This window comes from Egretta garzetta, unplaced genomic scaffold (assembly GCF_000687185.1).
Source record: "Egretta garzetta isolate BGI_Z169 unplaced genomic scaffold, ASM68718v1 scaffold404, whole genome shotgun sequence".
Taxonomy (NCBI): Eukaryota; Metazoa; Chordata; class Aves; order Pelecaniformes; family Ardeidae; genus Egretta; species Egretta garzetta.
The window spans coordinates 248,905-262,418 of NW_009259323.1; positions in this window are offsets into that span (position 1 = coordinate 248,905).

Sequence of the window (13,514 nt, forward strand, 5' to 3'; positions counted from 1 at the left end):
TGCTCTTTCAGGGCGCTGACCGCGACCCCTGGGGCGATGCGCAAATCCCGGTCGCTAACTCGGATGCGAATGTTCATCCCTGCCGTTAAACGCTGCCAGAACACTTGGTTAACGAAGGCGAGCGAATACGCAGTGGGAAGGGAGGGAGAGGCAAGTCTGGTTTTTCTCCATCGGCCTGGCCGTAGAGGGAAACCAGGATGGAGGGGGCAGAGTCAGGACGGAGAGTTAAGGTACTCTATTAGACGAATTGCTGAGGAATTTTTAAAGGATTTTTTTTCTCATTAACTTCTGTAATGAATGTTTGAAACCGGTAGCAGGAATTAAATTACATAGTTCCGTATTTGATTTTCCTTGTATTTTCCTTCCAATAAATTGTCATGTGATCTTCCAGTCGTTCATCACATTATGAATGGTCAGACATTAACTCGCGGAGGAAGGCGGCTTCCCTTTGAAACCTGAAATGCTTTTCCTTTTAATATCTGCACAGCGATAGGCATCTGTTTCTGAGCCAAAGCAGTATTGCTCCATTGACGCGTGCCACCATGACAGGCTGATAATAATTTTAGGCTTCCCTCAACGTGCTCTGTGTGCTGACCTCCCATCCCTGGTGCTCTCTGGCACCCTTAGCTGGGCTACAGCTCTTTTTCATGTGTCCTCTTTAACTTTGAACAAGCACAGGGTTTTCCAAAGCAGCAACACAAACTAGAGCTCGCTCTCTATGTTCTTGTTTTTGTAAAACGGGTAAAAGCTCAATAGGTTTCAGGTGGCTACCATTGTCAGATTGGTCAACAACAGAGGTGCTTGTGCATACTCCAGCACGCACACACACACCTGCCCTTGTGCGTGGCATGGGGCTACATCCTCCTTTTTCCTTAAAAAATCATGAAGCTTCTCAGCCAAACTAGCAGAAGGGCTGGGATGACAGGAATGAGACAAATTGGAAACACATGAGCAATTTCTCTGATTCCTCTTAAAAACAAGGAAGCATGAGCCTAATGTACACCGTAAGCTCTTAATGTGGAAGGATTTGGGCAAATAAGTAGTACAGAAAATTACTGACTTGTGATTCATTGCTCACTGTTCCTGCTCTAACTGATGACCAAACACGACGATTGCATTAGCGTAAGTAGGATGGTCTCTCTAAATTATTAAAGACAACAATGATGTAACCTTAGCTGGAAAGGTAGATGGTTCTAGAAAAAGTGCTATTGAAAAGCATCTTGAATTGGTTTATCAGTTTGTCAGTAACTGACAGCAGCTGCACGAATTCTTGTTTTGTTAGGCAGAGGAAATTATATAGTTGCAGAATTAAGAAACATTCAAATAAAAGCTCAATTCTGGCATTTAGTCAGGCCTACATGATGATTAAAATTCAGCCTAACTGCAGTGATCTTGACCTTCCTGCTTCAAACCCCTTTGCCTGTTGCATCCAAGTGGCTTCTCAGAGGCTGGTAGAGCCCCTAGACCAGGAGGGTCATAACCACGGCTCTGCTGTGACACAGCCCAGCCTACCTTTGTCCATGGAGGCAAATACAATATTGGCTATGAAGGTCTCATCTAAGCATCAGGAAACCCACTGGCCAAGACAGAGCCTGAAGAAGAAGGTGCTACTGCTGCCTGTCAGGTGCTGGTGGGGTTACGCTCACTCCCAACTCCGCAGGGTCTTGCTGGGGCTTTGCAGAGCGTTGCCAGGGCTGACTGCTATCTTTGCTGTTTGTAGAGATCAGCAAGAGGACAACTGGGTGTAACAGGGACAAAGTCTCCAGAGACAGAAGATAAAGGTTATAATTAGTGTTTACAAACCACCCGAGAGGGGTGTTTTCTTCCCAGGGTTGGCACGGCCCTTCCCCAGGCTGCAGGCAGCGATGAGCACTGGGGTGGCAGTGAGCATTAGCGAGGGCTCGTCTCACTTTGCTATGCACGTGCCTTGCATGCGCTGATGAAAAGTGGCATGCTTTGGCTTGGAGGGGCTGCGGTGGCCAGCTCTGTAAGGACTGGGCTGTTAAATCCTCAGACTTACACCTATCATGACCCCTGGGTCAGTTGTCCCAAAAGCCAAACCCATATGGGAAAGAAGAGGAGGTCATAGCTAAAAATCATTATGAATGGCAGACTCTGCGGCATAGCAGATAGTACATTTGCTAGGATTTTCTAATATAAAATAATACACAGTTGAATTACTTGAATTACTTTCTGGCTTCTATGTACTGCTCAACAGATAGTCTATGCATTTCACACCCGAGTGAGCACAGATTGGTCCCAGTGCTTCCCCAGTACCCCGTGGCTGAGCCCGGTGCCTGCTCCGCTCCTGACTGATGATAGTTTTTATCTTCTTTGGCTTAGACATGAGCTTTTCTCAAGGACTCCCATGAATCAGAGCTCACATGTCAGCTTGTCCTGAGCACCCTGCATCCTACTAAAATCACCGCTGACGTGTGGAAGTTTTCCAGTCTTTTGCCACGTCCAGGCTGACTTCTAGCATGAAGGGTGGTGTCTGCTTCAGTGTGTGCTGCTGCTTTTCTAGTTCACAGGCCCAGAAAGCACAAGAGTCCCTCTCAGTTGCCTCCTAGCTCGTTTGCTAGCAGTGCTGATGTTGGCAGATAGGTCTTGCTCCCACTAAATCTTAATATACTCACTGCAGACAGATAGAGGGTAGCTTTGCAACCTCTGCAAAATATTACCAGTCTCCTGATTCATCTAGTCACCTACGGACATAAGCTCTTAAAGCAAAATGATTTTTTATCATTGCATTTAAAAAATAAGGGCAAGAAGTATGTTCAGGGAGAACTTGGAGCTGGTTCCCTCCTGCAGCAGAGCCAGTGGGCGATCTCGTGTGTGCCCTCTGGGTACAGGGAGAGGTAAGGGGGAGAGATGTGCTGGAAGCACTGCTGGTCCCGCATCACCCATGGGGAGAAAAGGGTCACAGTCAAGCCCAGAAGATGTGGCTGAACGAAGAATCGCACACAGGTCTTCTGCATCGTATCCCAGGCCTTAGAGATGCTTACCTGTGTGAACTTGCTCCCCTGGGATATGGAGTTTGGTGAGAGTGGGAGACACAAAGATGATCAGCGGTGACAACTATGTGGAGCTGTGATGTGGCTTGGGAGTGATATCAATGGTCAGATAAAAGAGGGTGATTCCCTCTGATTTAAACTTCTGAGCACCAAGCCTGTGCTGGTCTAAGAGGAGCAGAAAAACAAGAAAAGCTGCATACCTCGAGCACAGAACGAAGGAGCATCTATCTCTGCCAACTCGTTTGACAGCCCATTGATGTAAATCATGATTTCTGGTTCTCTTTGTGAGAACTGCTCCTTCCAAGCACTCCAAACCAGTGCTGACTCACTGCCACGGCTCAGGCAGCTTCCCCCGGCACCCACCACCACAGCCATCATGGTCATGTCGTGGCACCCTGGTCCCTGCACCGTCTGGGGGAGAGGGGTTGCTGGGAGGTTTGGTGGGGTCACGGCTGTCTTGCACCGGCCGCTTTGTGCAAACAGTGGTCACACAGATTACAGTTTAACTATGCACAGAGATAACAACAGCCTGGCCCTGTCTTTAGAGGTGTCCTGTGGCTTCTCTTGCACCAAATGGCATCCTGCATGTGTGTGTCCGCACATGCATGGGGTGCAGACATACACATGCGTAGGTATGCAGACACGCATGCACGCAGCACGTTGTTAGGGCTGACACGCCAGGAAAGCATGGCAGGGAGCGAGGCAGAGTGATGCAGGATGCAGCAGAGGCTGAGCAGACCATGAGGAGCTGTGTCCCAGCTATGACCATCCAACTGCTGCTTGTGCACAGCTTGGGCAGTCAGACAGAGCTTGTTTTCAGAGACGCTTTTGTGATTTGGTCTGGATTTCCATCACTTGTATCTCCTTTTGCTTTCCCTTGCTTTTTCCTCCACCCTGGCCCAGGTGGAGGCCTGGCAGATACACTGCTCCCTGGGGTTATCCCAGTGCACTTATATACCCCATTGCTGCAGGCTGTTACAGAGCCTCCAGAAATTAGCACCACCCAAAATGGTGTGGGAGAGCCAGGAGGGTTGTGGGAGGATGAGGAGGGGTGAGCAGCTTTGGGAGAGTATCAGCAATGAGAGGAGGCAGGGGAAACTGGAGGGGGGAGGCCAGATCCCTATGAGCAGGGAGCCAAATGCTATGGGGGAGCTCAAATAATCCTTCAAGGGGGTGAAGTAACGTACTGAGAAATGCAAATATGGGGACAACCGGTGGAATGGTGTTCAGGAGAGGAAAACCTGCACTGGGAAATGCTTTGTACCCATCTGAGGGCTCCCACACAGTCCTCCCCAGAGCACCCAGGTAACAACAGCAACAAAACCCCCATAAATAACAAATCAGATCAGTGCAAACACACCGACAATATATGCAGCCAAATGTTCCCTGAAAAAGGTGTGGCAAGGGAGAGAGACATAGCAATGTTGGCTGTGGCTGCTACAGTGCATGGCAGGTGTGGAAACACAGACGGTGGCATTTGCTGGCTGCTGATCACTAAGTCACACTGCAAGACCTGTGCCTGGGCTGTTTGCACCAGCAGGGACGAAACAGGTCTGTATTCGTGCAGGTTATGAGGCTGGCAGAGAGCACATGGTGCTGTAACATGCTCCTTGCTGGGAGCACGGGAAGTGCTCAGCACCAGGGACTCTCTAGGAAAGAAAATATCCCATATAGCTGTGAAATGCAGATGTGGAAAATATTTTCTCTGAATAGACTGGATAGTCTTTCCCTGTTGTGATTAAGAGGAAAAGGTGCTCTGACATAGAGACACTTTGCAGAGTTGGTTATGTTGGAGGGTTTAGGCTCTTGCCTAACTGTGGGAGCAAGACAGGCTGCAGCATCCTTTAGTGCCAGTTTTCTTCTGTTTGCAGCCCTGATGAAGTAGCAGGTCTTCAGGAAAGACAGATTTCCCTTTATTCCTGAGACGACAGGCTGGAGGAGTCATGTCCCAGGAAGACATAACCTGGGGCATAGATGACTCCAGATGGGTGGTGAGACTTTCCCATAATAGAACTTTTCTGGTCCGTCAGCAGTGCCAGTGCAGCCCTGCAGCCATGAGAGGAGCAGTCAGTCAGGGCTGCAGCCTCCTGCCTTACAGGGCTGTGCTTCCCGCGCCCAGAGGTGCTCAGCAGGGTATTTGTTATGCAGTTGAAGTTGTTGGCTTGAATTTTCTCTGCAAAGGCCAGTCCCACCCTGCGAAAACACAGCAAGGAGTCACCTTTCCATGGCCCGAGAGGTGGAAGGAAGAGGGATCAGTGCCCACCAGGACAATGGTGCCCTTTTGCTCCCAGCACAGGGTGAACCCAGGCCGGACCCTGCCTCCATCCCTGCCTCCATCCCACTGGCGCGGGGATATGGTGCCTGGAGCTGCGCAGCAGCGGCTGGTCCCTCGCAAGCAGGAGCCAGGATGGGCTGAGCAAAATTGGAAGTGTCTGAGGGTTTTCCCTGCTTCCAGAACCAGAGCATCAAACTGGTTTCTTGGAAGTGAAATAGCCTTGTTATGGGGAGCTACCCAAAGCGTGAAACAGGATGGAGTGCAGCTACTAAATCAAAGGTGAGGTACAGGCTCGGAGCCTGCTGAGCAGAGTAAAAAATGGTCGAGAAAACCCGATCTATCTCTCTAAGTGCCCTCCCAAAACTCAGCCTGCACATGGTTTTGTATTCAAAGGATTTTCCTGCTTCTCTGACTTGCACTACATCATCTGCTCCCACAAACAAACCAATTTAATGACACAGGCATGCTTTTATTAATTCTTCCTGGCACACTGACAATTTCTGCATGTGCAGATGAGTTGTGTCTCACCTTTTGCCAGAGCAAACGGTCTGTCCTCCAAATTGCCATACTTTGTTTTTGTCTGAAGATGCTCTGTGGATGCATATGCTTTCACACACAATTGTTACAGTTCTGTTTTCTCTATGCTCCATCATGAAATGCCTAAAAGCGTACTGCTAGTTTACAAATCAGAGTTGCTGCATCACTGCATAGTGGAGCTGTGAGTTACGCTTTCCTCTGGAGATCTACTTTTGTTCTTCATTGCAGCTCACCGAAAGTCACGATGAAAGCAATGCACACTAAAAGAGGGTGCGTTTGCTGTTTTTGTAAGAAAGAATTGTGAGCAACTTGCTTTGAACTGAATTTTGTCAGGTTTGAAAAGGTAATTTGCTACTTGTGAAGATTAAAAAAGAATCCAAAATGAATGCACTTGTTGAATGAGAAACAAGTAAGTAGCTTTTACTAACGTGGCTTCACAGAACACTTATGTTTGAAAGGAAAGTAGAAATAGAAAAGACATTAACATCACAGTCAAGGAATTACATTGCATACATTTTCTGTATGGGACCCAAATTCACACCAAAATGGCTGCATCCTAAAAACACAAAAATCAGTCAGATTTCTAAAGGTATAACAACATCACAAAGTACTGCTGTGTCTGGAAGTTATGACTTTATGTATGCCATTAACACAAAGCCACTCAGTCCTAAGAAAACTTCTTCTCTGATTCCTGTCATCACGCCTATGCTTAATAACCCGTAGGCACTGGCCTGGGCACTGCCTCTCTGATGTGGCTCAGGGAGAAGCCAGACTCTCCCGGGCTACAACCAGTGGGTCAGTGTTTTTAACTGAGATTTTATCAGCTATCCGTCTCTGGCTTAGACTCTGTTCCTCCACAGAACAATTGGCAACGGGACTCAGTCCCATGAAGAGAAGAATGACTGTAAGGAATTTTACCTGGAGAAAAATAAAGCTGTTTTGTCACACAGAGGTATGCGCCGGGCAGAGCGGGAGCTGGAAGTTAGTAACTCTGTAGGCAGGACCTGTGCTGGAGCTGGCTCAGATTTGGGGCTTGCAGCTGGGATTTCAGTATTCCAAGTTTCACTACTAAAACTTTTGCTTTCCAGATCAGCTTCTAGTGGCCCCGTGGCTTGCTGGGGCTGTGGGCTCAGGAGTTCACGTGTGACCTCACTTGTGAGCCTGGATTTGCCAGTGTGTGTATTTGCACCCTCCGGGACTGGGTTTCCAGATCTTTCCTCATAACTTGCATTCTCTTCGACAAATGCACCAGCCGCTTTCTCCAGCAGCTCCGTTACCTGTCCATAAAATGTCCATAAAATGCTGAGGAAGCACTGGCATTTTCTGGGAGGTGCCGTAGAAATGCTGTAATGCCCAACCACGCCAGTGTGAGTCAGGGTTGCCATGGCAGCCCCAGCTTTGAATTCTCATGCTTTCATGGTTTTCTGCCTCAGCCTTGGTATAGTATTAGTTGAACCCTGGTCTCTCTCTCTCTCTCTCCCCCGCCCCCCCCCCTCTGTATTTTGATGATAATTACTATTTCCTTCTAGTGCTGCCTTCTGCTGCTTTTTTTCTTGATGGACTCTGGGTCCCAGAGCAAATTAAATAGTCCATTGCTGCTCTCTTCAGTGCCCAGAAACAGTGCGTGGTGAGAGTATTCATGAGCCTGGCTGGCCAGATGTGGGAGAATAGTCTGAAATGGGTCTTTTGAACTTTTATGGAAAGAATCCACAAAAACCCCACTCATTGAATCACCTGCCCCATGCCTGGAGGTGAGCTGTACTCGCTGGTGCAAGAAGCGATGGCGGCAGAGGACAGAGACCGGTGGAGAAGACCAGGTGGATTGCAGAGCGGTGCCCACAAAGGGTGCAGTGAAAGCTGGAATAGCGGCAGTGGAAAGCAGAGGTGCTGGTGTCAAATGAGCCAGAGCCCTCCTAGACCAGCATGGTATTTGCTGTGGTATCTCCGGGGCACCCCAGGGACTGCACTGCGGCTCATCTGTACTTAATCTCATTCTCTTTTCTGCTTTTTCCTTGCCAGCAGGGAGTGTGCCTTATTCTGCCATCGCCCTCTGTGCGAAGGATAGCACAGGGTGCAGCAAATTCCTGACATACACTCCCATTTGTGCCCCTTTGCTGCTGAATATGTTTTTTAAATTATAGCCAGCAGAAGCAATTTATTTGTTTAGTGGTGGCCAGGAAGCATACCCGAGGGAGATCTCTGAACATGACCACAAAGCTGATAAGGATTAATGGTAGATGATAGAACATTGGATAAGGCTATTCCCACATTTGGGTCAATATCTGCTATTAATAGCATGCGCATTAGGTAAATGAATATCAGGTTATTATATGTTATTATATTTGATGAGAGCCAGTATTTACTTTTCCTCTAAAGACTGCTGAGGACCACATTAACACTGTTGTTTGCTCTGGCAGCCAGGAGAGCAGCCTGCCCTGTCTCAGTGGTGGTGAGTTTAGCACAACCATCACAACCATCTGAGCTTTCAAAGTGCACTGTGTGGCCTGTATGTTTTATTCTTAAATGAAGCTAACAGTACTTGACTTAGTCTCCATAACTAGCAGAGAATGCATTATTAGTGGGGATAAATCCCTTTCCTTCTACAGGTGTTGATATCTGCTGTGGAAGCTAATAGGGTCATCAGCTCCAAGAGTCTAGTGTTGATATTGTTGTGCCTTATCCAGCAGCTCCAGGTCCCTCCTGTGCCCTGGGTGAGAAATAACAAAGTGCCTCCTTTGCTGACACCCGCACTTTTGTTCTCACCTCCCTTAATTTCCTGCATTAATTAAAAAAAAAAATCCCAGAAATATTAATGAAGTGCAGACACTCAGCTGCATCCTGCACGTGGTGGGCCCATCGGCGTGCATAAGCCCAAGCCAGGAAGCCCCTCTCCACCCGAGCAGCTTCCTCCTTCCAAAGCGCTGCAGCCCGGCAGGGTTTCTTCCATCAGCTTTCCCCTGCTCACCACTGCTCCCACCGCCTGGCACCCACCGTGTGGGCTCTCCAGGGCCACGACTGCCTCTCTGCTTCTCCTGCAATGCTCTGCTAAGCCAGAGGCTGGAGATCCCCAGTACCAACCACCATGGAAATGAAACCAACCCATATCCAGCAATAATTTTTGGGTAGAAACAGGGGTTGGCAGGGAAAGTCCAGTTATCTGTTCACCACTTTGAGTCACGCTACGGGCCTGGGGGAGCTGAAACTGCTCTGGGAGTTCTTGAGGGTGTGCTAAAAAGAGCCTGATTTACTGTGTTTACTTTATAGAGGAGCAAAAACCTCTCTGGCAGTGGGCAATAAACAATCATCTATGGGGATGCAGAAAGCAGCAATATTAAAGAATATAAAATTGAAGATATTTCTTAATGATGCAGTTATGTGAGAAAGCCGAAGCACTTCACGTACTGCAGTGCGGCAATGCCAAGCTGTAGATGAGCAACCTCGCTGGACCAGCATCGGCACCATCACGGGACAGCAAGAAACACCCTGCCCTACAGAACTCACTTAAAACCGAGAGGGGACCTATAGATACCAGGAGACAAAGCCACAGAAGGGAACAATGAGCCTCTGTTCTTTGTGTGAGAGGCAAAACTACCGGTGTCTTGTTTGTCCTGTTATTTTATGGACTGCTAGGCTGAAAACCAGCACACCTGGCCCTCGGCAGCGATGGGAACAAACCCGAGCGGCTTCCTGTGCCAGACCCCCGGGGATGAGGAACATCTGTGTGCTCCAGACTAGGACCGGCGTCCCGCAGAAATGGTTTTCCCATCTTGGGGAAATTTTCAGTATTTTAGACTTCTTTGTCCCTTGTCAGCCAAAAATTTCAAAACTAGGGAGAAAAGGAAATCCCAGACATTTTGTTTTGAACAGAGCTCCGTAAATTACGCAGCCTAATAGGCAAAAGGCGTTACTTTAAGGTCTTTGTTTAGATCTTTGTTCTACATTTACAGCTTTTCCTGGCTTTAAATAAAATTATTGTAGTTGCTTATATACAACATTTTTCCTTCTCTTGGTTTAATTTTAGATGTGTACAGCTAAATGTTAAATATGCATTACTAAGTAATTGAAATGTCATAGTCCTAGATTAAACTCCTCTAGTGGAATTAAATTAAGGGTTTCTGCTCCTGGTTTAGAAGAGCACAGTGTGAATGTTTTATAGCAGCAGCAAAGCCAGAATTACAGGTTGGGCTCCCAATCTGTGTGCATGACTAACACCAGGAAAAACAAAAACAGTTTGAACTTTCAAAGGCTGGAGCCAAGAAACAATGAAGGAAATGTAACTTATTTTAGATCTAGCTTTCTGCTGGAAAGAAGCAGCTCCTGCTACGGCCCCAGGCTCTGGTGGATTGGAGCTGGGGGTGCACCCCAGGGACCCTCCGTGGATGTGGTATGTTCATCCCAGACATCCCATGGTACTTTATTTGGTGGGACTGGCCTTGACACTGCTCGCAGCAAAGCCGCTGAAGCTGTGCAATCACCTCTCTCTTTCTTGCTGTAAGTGATTTAGGAGCTCCCACCCATAGCGATCACTACTCTGCCAGCGGTTGTACTGCATTGCAGGGTCAGAGCTGTGGCAAACGTTCATTATCCCACATAAATACCTGATTGTGACTGCCCACCATGTCCTCTGCACGGAGCCAACCCGGAGGCAAGGCATAATCTCAGGTAAGCGTTTGGGGGAAAATTAAAACTCCCAAAGCAGCGGGGTGCTAAAGGCCAGCCCTCCCCATCGCACCGGCTCTGGCCCTGCCAGCAGCGGGAGGGAAGTGGTCAGGAGTGGACACTGAGGAAAAGCCTCCTCCAGATTTTCCTGTACCCCAGCCAACTTTTGGAGGAACAAGAGAGCTACTTATGTCTGCTCCCATATTTAGTACGGGAGGGAAGTGCCCTCTCCAGCAGGAAGGCAGCATGCTTGACCCTCCTTTCTGTGTGTCCCAGCGTGCAGGACAGCAGCGACCTTCACCGGAGGGATGAGGGACACACATCTGCTGGCTTTTAGGGACAACATGGTGCATTTGTCACTGTTGGTCTGAGGCAACTAGGAGTTTGTCACCGTCTTCATCTCCACAGTGGGATCCCCTGCCTGAGCTCATGGCTGGGCAGGGGTTGGTGGTTATGGATGGAAGCAGCAGAAATGCTTCCCAGTGCACCGGTTTGGTTTTAAACTTTCATTTGAGGAATGCTGAGTCTTTCAACAGGCACCTTGCTCTGCATGCAGGCCAAAACCACCCTGCGGGGCTTGGCTGGGAGGTGCTCTTCCAGCTGGCCTCCATTTCGTTTCCTCCTCAGCATCTCAGCCACCTTCGTGACATGCCAGCGAGTACAACTTCCCATTTCCTTCCTCAGCTAATCCTGAAAGGGACAATAAATTACAAGGGGAGTCTTTTATAAGCAGATATGAAGTACTCACATCCGCTGCATGTTACTAAAGTTGTACGGTGGTTTGTTCTCAGAATATCTATTGGTATGAGCAACATTCAGATAGGTCCGTGCTACAGAATGTCTTACTTCTCCTTCAAGGTTTCCCCTGCAGCAGTGTCCTTCCTCCTGGAGGTGATTCCCTTGAGCTGGAGCTGATCAGGAAACAAACAAAAAACCCACTTTATGTGGAAAGAGATCAAGCCAAATAAAATGACAGAGTTTTTCAGACCAGGCCTCAAAAAGGTTAAGATTCTTTACCTAAAAGAACAGGAAAGTTAAGAAACTTTGTAAATACATCTTTTTTTTAACAGCTTCTTTCTAACAAATGTTTTGGATAAATAGCAACTATTTGGCATGATCCAAATCCCTGCTGGCCCCTGTGTGCGTTGGACGTGCTGCATTTCAGCAGTAAGAGCAAAGGGCCACCACAAGCAGGGCACCTGGTCCTGGCAGGGGCTGGCAACAGCGCTGCCAGCAGAGGGCCTGGAGGTGTCAGGAGTGTCCCTGAAGACGGAGCAGCACTGGGGGAGGCAGACAAAAGTACTGTGGGGAAAAAATCCAGCGCTGAGTGATCCCCTGGCAGAATGGGGTGGGGATCTTGGACAGCCTTGGGGCAGAGGATGTGGGAGAAGGAGGCCAGAGGAGGAAGGGGTTGGTGAGAGACCAAGGCTGGAGGGGTCTGAGTGAGGGCTGGTCCCAGAAAAGAGTGAGAGGAATAAGGACTGGAGGCAGGAGGTCCCCAGGCAGGCAGCACAGGGAAGGGTGCTGTGATACATGGGGATAATTCCAGGTGTGTAGTGGTTGCAGATATTGCTCCTCCTGGGCATTCATGGGGTATCACAGCAGCATGGTGCAGCCAGCTCTGCAATGACTTGTTGACGTGGAAGTCACGGACACTGCACACGATCAATATGATCAAGCAAATGCCAATTTATTGTTGATACAATCCGGTTAATATAGCTCTTCTATTTCCCTATCATGCACAAGCTCCTAACTATATCTGTACACGCACTCTTAGCTACGACAGGATTCGTTAAAGTCTCTTGTCCATGCGCACGGTCCTCTCCACCTGCGTCCTGCTTTGCTTTCCGATCTCAGTCATGGACACCAACTTTTCTTCTTCTTCTCAAGGTTGTTCTCATCATTATTTGACTGCCCACAGTGTCCTTGAGGCTTACTGCTCACAAACACAACGGGTGCATTCGGTCTGGATTGTTCACTAAGTGTCCTTGATTCTTCAGATATCCCACAATGACCAATAAATATCCTCTTTCCACAGCTGAAAAGGCAGCACAGAGGCGCAGAGGCTCAATCCCCCAGCTGTGGGGAGCAGGAGCTGTTTGTGGAGCCGCAGCACATGAACCGGGACAGCCAGACTAAGCTGACGGTCCCTGCCTGGGTGCTGTAGCTCTGGCTCTGAACCCTGCACTGCAGAGCCCTGCACGTCACGGGGCTGCTCTGAGTTACACTGGAGCAGCTTACCCCAGCTGCTCGCAATGCCTTTTTCTGGAAAAGCACCCATGTCCCACGCTCACGGAGCCCCACTCATCCAGGCTGGGAAATCAGAGAGCAAAGCAAAGCCCCATATTGCTGATGCAGCTCCCAGGGTAGAAGGCACACTTGGAAAACAAAAAATGCACTTGTTCTTGGGCACAGTCTCACTCCATAAAAAGAAGAACATAACCTGTGTCTACAGTATTTTGCTGACCACGCAGGATTGCACAGCCGTCAGTAAAGACGCTCCAGACTTAAGTGCTATTTACTGGTTGAAGGTGTCCTGTTGCCGGGACTGGGGTGCATGTCAGGACAGGCTGTTGCTCTGCCCAACGGCATCAGAGGTGGAAACAACATTCGCATCGAGAGCGATGGCCAGCGGCCTGGCTCGTGGGCTGCTGAGCGTTGGTGCACTCGGTGTGCGCCGGCAGTGCCAGGCTGCTCTGCAGCAGTGGGTGCCAGAGCATGGCCAGCCTGACCTGGCTCCGCGCTAGCAGAAGTGTCCTGGGGACAGCACGGCTGTGATTCAATGCACACTTCTGCTTACACCAGCGCCGTGCACGCGGCCGTGCAAGGGGCTGCAGCGAGCACAGCCCGGCGACCGCTGAGCAAACCTGTCAGGAGGGCCAGGGGGGCAGCAAACCCGGGCGTTTTCAGGAGGGTCAGGGGGGCAGCAAACCTGGGCATTTTGAGGAGAGCCAAGGGGGCAGCAAACCCGGGCATTTTCAGCCAGGCCAGGGGGGCAGCAAACCCGGGCGTTTTCAGGAGGGCCAGGG